Below are 12,609 nucleotides of genomic sequence, written 5' to 3'. Positions count from 1 at the left end.
TTATTTTAGTAATGGTTATCCTAAATATTTAACTAACATTTTTTATAGACAATTGATTAATTTTTTAATATAGACAACAAAATATTCATGTTGAATTGTTATCAAATATCTTACTTATTTCATTTAGGTATTTAGTTATTGTTAGATATTACGAGAATAACCAACTAAAAGAAATAAGTAAGTGATTTGAAAGCGATATTACGAGAATATTGTTCATCTATACTACAAAGTTTATCAATCGTTTAGTCATTTAACAGTTATTAAGCTAAATATTTATTGAATAGGTCCTAGCATAAGGCATAATTCGTGGTTAAACACTGTTACATCATTGTAACTAAGTTTAATAATAAAGTTTTTAAAATAGATGTAAATGAATAAGTAACGTCCAGAATTTTAACTATATACAACACTAGTCTAAAGCTTATTAGGATTTATGTAAAAGGGTAATTTATTAGGATTTATGGAAATTGGTGATTTAAATAAAAAATGTATTATTTTTTGTTGTATCTTGTCATGTTAGGTCTGCAAGAGGTACAGAACTAGAGTCTCAACAATCACAAGCTGCATCAACATTGTTATGTTTATAGAAACCCTTGGGTTGTTCTCTTCGTGGAGTTGCAGCACAAGTCAAACAAAGTTTATAATAACATAACTAATGCTATTTATTGCAGTTCCAATAATAGATTATTCATTGTGACCCTTGGTTGGAATATATTATTAATAAAATAAAATAATTACCTTATCCAACCACAGTTGTTGGTGTGGCAGTTATTTCTATGGATACCAACAGTTGATTCTAGAGATACCTGATTTTCATAGTTGTTTGTGGCAAAAGGGAGCCTGTCAAACTTCTACCACTTGCAGGTAACCTGTTGCCACAAACAAGTATGAAATATCAGGTTAAATATGATGACTGTCTAAAGTACTACATCGGCCAAACTGGAAGATCTTTCAAACAAAGATTTAAAGAACATAAATCTAAAAGATCACAACATCAGCAATCCAGCTATGCCGAAAATATTATAGGAATCACAGAAATACACATCTATGAACATAGAATATGGAAATACTTGAAGTATTACCAAACAGTTTTAAGCTTGATGTTAAAGAAGAATTCCCATCTACAAAGCTAAAATACCCGACCCATGTAACATTTTAAATGATCAGACTTCTTTACAGTCAAATATTATATTTGATACATATACAAACACAAGTTACAAATAAAAAATATATAAATTTAGAAGAACAACACAAACTAAAATACACTGAAGGGAAGAAGAAACATCATGATTCAGTCAGTTTTATTTAGTAAATGGCAGTGATACTGATAAGACAGTCCCCAGCCTGTTCAGTTTTAATCGAGTTTGCCAATTTTTAATACTTTTTAACTATTTTATCAAAATTACAAGTTATTATTGTGATTGTTACAGCCTTTAAAGAATCCATTTACATACCATAATTTACTAATACAATGGTGATGTTGCATTCAAAATGACCTGGCGAAGTTCTGAGGAACGAAACTAGTCACCACACTAACAACTGTGGTTGGATAAGGTAATCATTTTGATTAACCAGCGAAAATTGCAAGCACTGTATAATTTTTATTTATTAAGACGTATAGGGGAAAATAACCTCCATCGAGATATGAACTGTTTAAAAGAGGTCATTTATAACATCTTGTAGATCTTATAACTTTGTTTAGTATTGAGACCTAGTAAACTGGTTTAACCGAACAAAAATAACGGTCTTTGGATCCTGATCAATCTTAGCTGGCGAGTTACTTCGTTATTGGAAGTAGTAAACAACCGTTAGTGATTACGTTAATAAATCTATTTTTAACAAAATGTTATGCTGTTCAGAATTTGTTCTTCCGTGAATGTAAGCTGCTCGGAAATATTTGATATGCTTGTGGACCAGATCATTTTCATATATGCCTTCATATAGTTTTTCAAAGGGGATAAACTTTTTTATCAGTAAATATGTTAGCAAATCTTTTGATTTTTGGATGAGGCTTTCGTATTTTTGCCCGCATTAAGATCCTTAGGAGTGGATAAAATAATCGATTTAGTATTCTTAAAACTAACTACCTAATACATAGCTTTTAATGGTTATCATATTTTCTTTTTAGTGACATGAAACATGGAACGTAAAAGAAATATTGTTATAACATACTCACCTAAGCTGATAACAAAACCACCGTTTGTTATTTAATAATGGTGTATGATTTGTTATTTAATAATGGTGTATGATTTGTACCATGAGAAATACAACATTGCAGACCACAAGCATGAACAGACCTTTTGGACCGGGCACTAGTTTTAGTGACCTATAAATACAGTTAGTTTGTGATAATAAAAGCACCCTTTTTGCGCACTAATTCTACTTAATTTGGATTTAGAAAATATTATAACTACCCTCTTTTGAAATTAACGCTGTTTTACATATTAATCTCATATATACATACAAACACATATTGAAAATAGCACTTACTGTGCCGTTTATTACGATTTGTTGTGTTAAAATAGAAATAAGCTTCAATATTTCAACTTCAATAAACTTCTGATTTCTTGAAGGTAAGAACAGATAAATATGTCAAGTTGATTGTACCGAATATTTCACAATCATTACTGCCAAACCTAATATGATATTCAACATCGGAGCTAGAGATGCAATAATTTCTATACTGGTACAAGATATGCCCTACAATATACTTTGGATCTAATAAGTAATTAGCTTGAAATTTATTACAAAAACTTAACTTAAATATTTAAGATGGTTTTTGTGATATTCTTTTTGGTTTGAACTAAATCGGTTCTGTGGCATAAATGTTTTGGACCAACACAATAAGCAAATAATCTCTATTTTCTTTGGTTTTGTTTAAATCAAATAAAAAAAAAAAACATTGCATTATTGTAACAGATTTTTTTTATGTATGTATGTATGTTTATTGTACCAGATTTTACCCTTGGTTTTACCTGTTTTACGTAAAACCTTAAATTAGTCAAATAAAATAAAAATGTTTTGATGTTGTAGCCAATGAAATTTTAAGACGAACTTGATATTTTTATTCAATAATTATCAGGTCTTTACACTTTACGTATATGTTTCAGTAATTATAAATTTCTATTATTCAGATCTCCTTTTACATTTATATCTGAGGAGCTTTTGGAAAAAACCCCTTAATCTTAACTTTTCTACCCTTTAATTACATTTTAATTTAGATTGGAGTTAAAAAATCTTATTCTACAATTTTTAAGCGTACTTAGAATGAATAGGTGAATAGTCACAATTATAGGAGTTGGCCCTTTTGAGTTGAGGAATCAGTGATCGAATATGTCTTAATTTATACAAAATCCTGGGCTAGAAAAACTGAAATCATTGGTTTTAGCGTAATAATTAAATTTTTAACTTAAGATAATGCTTATATTTAATAATGTGTGAAATTTATTTGTTGTCCTAATAAAAATAAAGACAAATCTCCGAAAACGTAGTGTAAGCACTAGTAAAAAAAAATACAAAAGAAAAATGTTAGCTTGCAATGTTCTTTTGGAAAACAAAACGAAACAAATTGTTGGTTTATTGAGGAAAATATTTGTCGCCTAGCCGAATCATACAGATACAATGCAGTACGATGCATGACAATGGTATCTGAATAGTAATGAGATACTAATGACTGTGATCTCTGGTAAAGCGATTACAACTGATCTTCATCATGATCATGCGTTCGGAGAATAGCTCACATTTTGCGCTGACCAGGTACAAAGGGTACAGAGGGAGCTTAACCTAAACATTTCTTCATACAATATACCGCGTGTAAAAAAAAGAATGGATCAAAAGCAAACTGCCATAAATACTTTATTATTGAAGATAAAAATTGTAACTTTATTTACACTTTTTTCCTTAACATTAAAGGTTTTTCCTACCATTGCATCACCACCAACCCTATAGCAACATGTTCCATAAAGCCCTCTGGAACATTTGTTTCCTGCACGTTTTTCATAAGATATTTGTCCAAAAACTCCCCTAATCTTTGATTTAAGTTCATCCATGTTTGAGATCGGTAAACATAGACACACTAGAACTTTCACAAACCCCATGAAAAAATTACACAAGAGATTTTATATTTATAAGCCATCCAATACACAGTGCTTACAACTGCAACTCTATATTGCAGCTTTAAGTTCTACGAATTCAAACGGGCTAACAACAATGGAACAGCTGATTAATGTTGAAGCGTACAAAACCAAAACTTAAATATGCCAGTTTTAAAAGTAGCCATAGTTGACTTTACTAGGTTAACTTTACTTGACTTTTGTAACGCGTATTAAGCTGCGGATTTGATCCATTCTTTTAGGGACACGGTGTATATTTTTAGACATTCATCCTGGTAACCTTAAACGGCTAAGAGAAAAAAATAATTGCAATAAATAATAACGAATTTCTTTTTCTTTGTTCGCTAACATTTGGCCCCGGTTAGGCTTTTTACGGTTTAAGACTCTTGGAAAAAGGAAACGTTCAAGCAATAAACATAGGCAATGTTTGGTTCAACTTCATTGGTTTGCGTGCGTCGCTCCATTGGTTTTGTTTGGCTCTGACAGAGAATGTAGCGGTTTCTAGGTAATATGTGTGTCCTCCAAACTTTATTCAAGTTCCCTATAGGCAAAAACATATTTTTAAAGTTTTAAATGCAAGTTGACTGAAAAACTTTGAAACAAATAAATGTCTTGATTTATAAACATTTAACTTAACTTGCTACTTTGTTTGGAATTGGAAATTATTAATAAGTGTAGACCTACGTGGTGCTTTGAAACAAATAAGTTATCTTAGATTTCAATTTCTATTTAAAATCGTTATACGGTCAAGAGATTTTCCCAACAAGTTTAAAAATTGTTAGTCTTTAACAAATTACATTTTTGCTTAGTAAGTAGCGTAGACAAAGCACTAAGTTCGTGTTTGACAACTATTCTTGAAACCAAGTAAAAATATTTAAACAGAACTATAAAAAGAATTTTTTTTTAATTCTTAACCTTCAATATATTTTATACACATCTTAGTATAAAAATATTATACAAATTAGAAATTGAATTTTTTTATATTTATTTTATTACTTATCTTTACAGGATGCTCAGAAAAGTATACGAACTAGAATAGATGTAGATACACTGTTTCCCTACAAGATTATATTTCTATATTATTTCAATTTTGATACAAATGGAGTATTATTGGACAATAGCAAGTAGCCGTGGTTGCTAGGTTGACATGTTGCAAAACCGTTAGCGTAACCAGAACAATAGATAATCCCTAACAAGATCAGTGATCGTGTGTTGGTATTGTCACCTCAATAATTCGTCATCGGAGTTTGACCTAAGGATTAAACATGTATTATTGGTGTAGGCATTTAACATGTATAAATTAATACCAAAGTTATGTAATCATCAAACCTAAGTTTATTAATGAACAAGTTTTTAATCAACTGCTTAAAAGTGAGGATATATAAATATATTTTTATTTTCAACAGCACTTTAATTTGAATTTTATACTTTGAAATTTTACTTTGAAAGAGTTATTACAAATACAACCCCCTAGCTAGAATCGGGCATAATGCTCAATCAAGAGGTAAAAGGATCTATTTAGCTATTTATGATTGCAAATAAAATCTCTTTCCTGTGAAAAATCTCTACAATAAAATAAACCTTACAGGTGTTTTCCCTATATTACAAGTCTTCACTGTTTCCTCATCGACTTGAGAAAAACTAATTCAGCGGAAAGATTCAAAGTTCGTAGAAATATTTAGTGAAATGTATGTCTTATGTTATTTGTGGTAACCTTCGATGTAATGTGTTCAATGGTGCATGCATTTAAAATGCTAACATTATTATTTTAAAAATGGTATATGTTTTTAACAAACTTTCATCAGTTTAAACATGTAGTTTTATTTTGTCAATAACATTTAATAACATAGTTTTTAATAAATAATTATGGAAATTTTTTTAAGAAACACAATTTTTCCTACAGTTACTTAACAATGTACATGTTCTCTCACTGATTTGAGAAAGCAAAGTGGCCAAATCGCTCATCAGTGAGACAATGTTAACATTGTCTCACTCTAATTACTTTGTCTCACTCCAGATTTGCAACTTAAAGGCACGAAATAGTGAGCGCGTAACATGCAGGCAACGTCGTATGCGCGCGAAATACGTTGGCAGCACTGGATGTAAATCAGCTGGTCAGCTGTTGTACTGTTGTATTTGTCACTTCATGTTAAATGTTATATTAAAAGTTCACTTCTGTGTAAAAATAGGTTATGTTTCTTCACCAATTTATTTGTTTTATGGTAACTGTAGGAAAAGTATAATGTGCAACTCGAGTTCAAAGTACAATTGCCTCACTCGAGAAACCATTCCTCACTGGCCTACGGCTCGTGAGTAAGGATTTCTCTCGAGTGAGTCAATTGCTCACTTTTCTCACTAGTTGCATAAATAACTATTTAATAAGAATTGAAGGGGCAATAATTGTCCACAAATTGCGCATTTTAATAGAGTTATAACACTTTACACACTTGCCAGAATCAATATGTAATTTTTAAGGAAATAAACATATGTATATTAAAAACCTAATCACTTTAATTGTAATTCACTTAATCTGTGGGTTTGCTATGGCAGGGGTACAATTTAATATGATGTTTGTGATTGAGTTCGCCATATTCATGACGTAAATTAGTAACAAGTATTACAAATAAACATGAATAAAAATGTAAGCTAACTTTGTAATCTGACGGTGACATCTTTCAGTAGTATAAGCGTAGGATAAGCTTTAGTTTTCTACAACTAAATCACTGAGCGTTACGAACACTAAATTTTTATCTTGATGTGTAGAATTTAGAACTATAATAATAAATGTAAAAAAACTTCCATATTGTCAATAACAAGATAAGGTATAAAGTTTTTTTCAGTTTTAATATGGCTTTTTATGCGTTTTATAGGTCACCGAAACACATAAATTATCTTCTTCATAACGATGACGATCAATTTAATCATTTGTTTGAAAATAGAAACGATTTTTTTCAGTTGTATTTATTAGTTCACAAACATACCTCTAACCTCAAAATGCCAAATCTTAGAATTTTATTGGATTCACCTTTGTTATTGTTGCCTGAGTTGATGTTACCAACAAGAACAACAACAGCAAAATGTTACATACAGACACATACTAAACGTACATGTTATGTAACAACAAAAGTAAATCTAAAAATAATTCAAGTTCTTCACAGTGGAATGGCAAACGTTTTTTTTATTTCTTTACACAATCTCCGAGCAATAATGATCAGCCTGAAGATGAAAAGGAAAACGCCTCTCATCGTAGGGATCCTTTTTCACCGCCATTATAAAACCCGCCATTAGGTTATACCTTTGGTAATGAGAAGTGGGTTTTACGGGATTTTTGTAAAGTCTTCTTCCTTAAAAACGTATCGTTTTTCCCTTCCAAAATAAGATTGCTTTTAAATGTAACTGAAAAAGTGGATTTCTAAAATGAAACATATAATTTTGTCAGTTGAATCTTAACGACTTTATTTTGCTAAGTAATAAAAAGTGTGGTGACTTTAAATTTGGTTATAAACTTTGATTGCTTATGCCCCAAGAATAATCCATAGATATTCCTTCAGACCATTGAACAAACAGCAGCGAAGTTAACTAGGTCAAGTCTCACGAGGTGAGGGAATCTCACAGCCAACTCCCATTGAGAGAAAAGGACAAAAATCGTTTCATAATCTTGTCTTAATTAAATTTATCACTCTTAAAACTTAACGCTCTGAACAATTATTATATATTTTTTTATTAATAGATATTGAAATAAATAATATTGTACATCATTGAATTAAAATTTAAAAAATAGTTTGTAAATTAAAACATGTAGAATATTTCTCGAAAAAAACCCATTAGCAACTTACACTCTTCAATACGTTTTAAAGCGATAAAATTTGCGATTACCTTTTACCAAGCAGTGTGGTTAGAGCTTTAAATAAAACGTAAAATCCCTGTTCTAACTAAAGTCAAACGATTATTTTTAATATTAAAATCAACTAATTTAGAACGCATATTGTCCTCAATCATGTAATTAAACCCTCTCAACACCTCCAACTACCTAGAATTTACTACCCTCAAAAATTAAACTGGAACTCTTTTAACAAAATAATTATATTGAGCTTAATGTCAAATGTAATATCTTCATACCAGAATCGTTGTTCGAGTATTATTCTGAGAAATACTAAATTTATTATAAAAGTAATATACACAATCTACAGCAACAAGGTTGCCTTAACCAGATTCGGTGTTCCTTGGATTTACGTCCCAATGTAGCAATAATGTTTCCTTCGAGACTGGATGCAATCTCATTGTATATGTGGCACGGTGGCAAATATGTGTAAAGCTTATGTAGATATATTATTTGGATTTCATTTTAATTAAATAAAAAAAAACTTTAATAAATATAACTTCTCTTGATTAGCATTTTGTTAAACCAAAACATCGTGATAGTTATAAACATTATCTTACAGCCTTCGAATAGTCATACAAAATTAAATCCTATATACAGCAATCTAAGTAATATTCGACCTTCTTGAAATAATCATACTATCATATTAAACTAATATAAAAAATTCTATTAACACACATTTAGTAAATATGATAAAAATCTACCCGTGTTTATGTACCCAACTTTTGCGTGTAACTTACATAAATGGTTAAGAACTGATAACTTACAATAGTGTCATAAAAACAGCATAATGTCAAGGGATTTTCAAATTATGTTTTTAATTAAATTATGAAAAAAAGAATGGACGCACTAAAAATCTATTGATAAAATCATAAAAGGTGCATTCCCAGTCGAGTGTTAGATATTGTCTTCTGCTTTTGCGTGTCTCCTACATTTATGGCAGATTCATGCTCAATGCATTTTATTTTGGCAAAAGCAAAGCTCAAGGAAAGCCTTATTCTAATAATTATTTAATAAAAAAAAATATCAGTTTTAAGTTCTGATACTTATTTTCCATTGCAATTTAAATGGAATCTCTAAATGATAATTAAATTATCCATGAAAGAAAAGTTAGGCCATGGACTGTAAAAACTTTTTACCTGTAAAATGTTTTCTTGGTTTTTTAGAAAATCTATATTTGGTCATGCAGAAAATCCCTTAGTGGTCAGGGGTGTAACAGATGCTCGCAATGTTCCATTTTTGTCCTAAACCTAAACTACTGATACGTTTAAGGACTTCTATTACGTTTTCCCATATTTAATATTGGTAAATTTCTTTTCAAACCTATTGAAAACAAATAGAATACATGCTTAGTAAAGCATGAATACTATTATCTCTACCTAAATAAGAAATCTAGGAATCTTTCCGAAACTAGTTACTCCCGTTTAAATTAATTATCTATATTTCTCACGCCGCTTTTTAAAATTTCATAGATTTTAACCCATCGCTTTATTAAAATACTCACATTGTATTTTTGGCTGATTGCTACGTAATCTACGTCGACTAAATCTATTAAGATCAAATAGAACAGTACGCACTAGCGAGTTTTTATTAACAACCGCTAAATTTTACTGAATTTGTAAAGGACACTAATACATTGAAACAGTGATTTGTTATTTGATACATACTCATTATGCAAGTTTTCCATTGCACTTATCCCCTTTTTTGTACTGTTCTAAAATCTTAAAATTAGAGTTTTTATGCATTCTTATGTAAAGGGTCATCTTGGAAATACTTTTTTGTTGCATTCCCATGAATCGAAATGAAAGCGAATTCGTGAGAGTGAGTTCCACGAATTCTTGTGAAACGAAAGTGTTTGCAATAATAATGGGGTTTCGCTATTCCGGAATGGAATTGCTTTTTAAAAAATATTGCAATCGCAACAGACTGCAATTTCGATAAATATATCTTAAAGAAGACATTTTTTTTAGATAGTTCTTATCATGAACGATCAGAAACTAACATGATGAAAATATGACTATGCTTTACACACTATAAATCTATTTATAAATAAAAATATTCTGTGGTTTTCTTCATCTTTGGAAATACCAGGTCAATTCCTTATAAGTTTTTTTAAAATGTAACCGTTGTATAAACATACTACTTTTAAAAGGTACAGGGCAGTAATACTTTAAAATATACAGCAGTAATCAAACTCATCCATCTCTCGATTAAGGTAAAGCGCCCAAAAAATATTAAATTGTTGTAGTACAGGGTTGTATGCCCAATTAAAATGCACCAGTTGAAATTGCACAGTTATAACAACTATAGGAAATACAGTTTGATACCTTTTGCTCAAAAGTAAACCGAGTTGTTGTTGATCTCTAGATTTTAGATTTCTCTTTCATCATGTTTGAAACAAACGTAATTTCACACAGTGGCAAAGCTACAAGAGACATCTTACCAACCCGATCTACACATTTCATTACTTGGATGGAAATACGCATTGTGGAACAGCTATTTGATAAGAAATTAGAACCGGCATTCATAAATTACTGAGTGTTATGCGATTTTTAAAATATTTAAATTCATATATTTTTAAATAGTTCTAATAGTGACATTTGCCGGCAACGTGTTCCCTAACTTAAGTGAGGTCATCCCAAACTTCGAAAAACATGGTTTTTATACCTAATTGTTGTGTTATTTTCGTGTCGTCTATAATATGTATTGTTTGGAATGTTATGAAACTTTCTACGAAACCCAATGTGTGGATTCTACTATAGAAATTTGGTAAACCTAGATTAGTGATTGACCTTCGGGTCCGAAATTAAGTTTGGATCAACAAAATAGGATTGCTATGGTAAGACCTTACCATCAATTAATCATATTAGTCTTATAACCTGACCTTGTGGTTTGTAATTATGGTTATGGAAATAACTAACTGTGTGAATTGCATAGTTGAAAATATATAAAATAGATTTAAGAATGTTCCCTCAAAGATATCTTCGGTTTTTAAAATCTTCACTAAGACACACACGCAGATCACAATGCAACAATCAATGAAGGAAATCATGACAATGTTTTTATTGAATGTTTACAGTGTATATAGTTAGGTAGGAGCATAAATTACCGTTGTGGCTAGGCTAAGCCAAACATAGTGTAGGGACTACTATTCTACACTTTGCGGTAGAACGGTCAGGAAAAATCAGCCAAATAAATTTACATGTTTCATCATTACTGAATGCAAAGTGACTTTAGAGTTTCCTACCTGCGTTATAAAAAGTGATTTCATTTTCATGAATGTATTTTTACGGTAAAATTCCTTGACTTGAAAATCAATGGAAACATGTATAGAGAACGATGCATAATTATTTGTGTTTTTTATCTTGTTTACACGTGTGAGTGATCTCAAATGAGTGACTAGTTCCATAAATTGTATTGTTGGTATTATTAAAACGTTTAGTTTTAAACATACATGTGCAGTTTTATTTAAATTTTAAATTTAAATAACAATGTAAGACAAATGTGTATTTTAAATTTAGTTTTTAATAACGTAAGTATAAGAATAGTTTGAATGTACACGTTAAAAAAAATATATCAATGTAAAACTACTTAAAAGATAGCTGACAAGTGACTCAGCAATGGTTTTGAGACAAGGAAAATCATATCCTATAAGAGATAACAGAATAGTGGAAACAGCCCAGGATTCAAATTGGCTTTTGCCCGAAGCGTCTTTGAAGAAAGGTTTGTATCTGATCAAGATGTCCTTCCATAGGGAAATTGTAAAACTCTATCGATACACATTCTATGAAAAATCTTTAACACCTCTTTTATTCTAAGTATGATATTGAAATCAGTTATTATAATTAAAATGAAGTATGCTATTTTATTGTTTAGACTGTTGAAAATAATTAAATTCAATAAGAATAACTTATAATTTAGATTTGTTTAATGTTTTATAAAACCACTTTAAAAAAGCTGTATGTAATCAAAGTTATGTACCTTATTTATTCCAAACAATTCCTTTTTAATATGGTGTATATATTTCGGGCTGCATAAGCCCATAATTATGTTTACAAGAACATTGCATATGCACTTCGCAGATTTATTAGTTTTGAATACACTACGAATCTTACATTGAAATGTTTAACTTTTTATCTGATAAGAGGGTGTTCTATCATAGATTAAGAATGTCACAAGGAGTATGTTTAATCTATGGTTTTATGTTCTTGTAGATTTGATGATGGGTTGATGTTCCCTGAAATCCATACAATTTAGCAACGGATATGCATGGTTTGAATAGGATACGTAACTTTGATTTCTTAATTACTAAATTTATAAGAAATATAAATGCTAAAATAAATACAATACAGCAATTCCGTAGGCTACAACATAAAAAATATTAAAAACTAATCGTAGGCCTATATAAACAATTTAAAATACATACCTTACCACAACCCTTATTATATATATATACATATATACTTTATCAGATTGAAAAAACAACTATTTCTTATTTGCATTACAGCAATGACTAACAAAAGCATTAGCAACGAATTTACGCAAACCAATATAATTTGTATTTAAATAAACTTAAACCGTTGAGATTGTTAATTAAATGAAGCTTATTGTGAGGAT

The sequence above is a fragment of the Macrosteles quadrilineatus genome, unplaced genomic scaffold (genome assembly GCF_028750875.1).
Source record: "Macrosteles quadrilineatus isolate MER2022 unplaced genomic scaffold, UCM_ALF_1.0 Scaffold_8__2_contigs__length_117827958, whole genome shotgun sequence".
NCBI lineage: Eukaryota > Metazoa > Arthropoda > Insecta > Hemiptera > Cicadellidae > Macrosteles > Macrosteles quadrilineatus.
The sequence above is the reverse complement of the archived record's forward strand: the minus strand, read 5'-3'. Positions refer to the sequence as shown.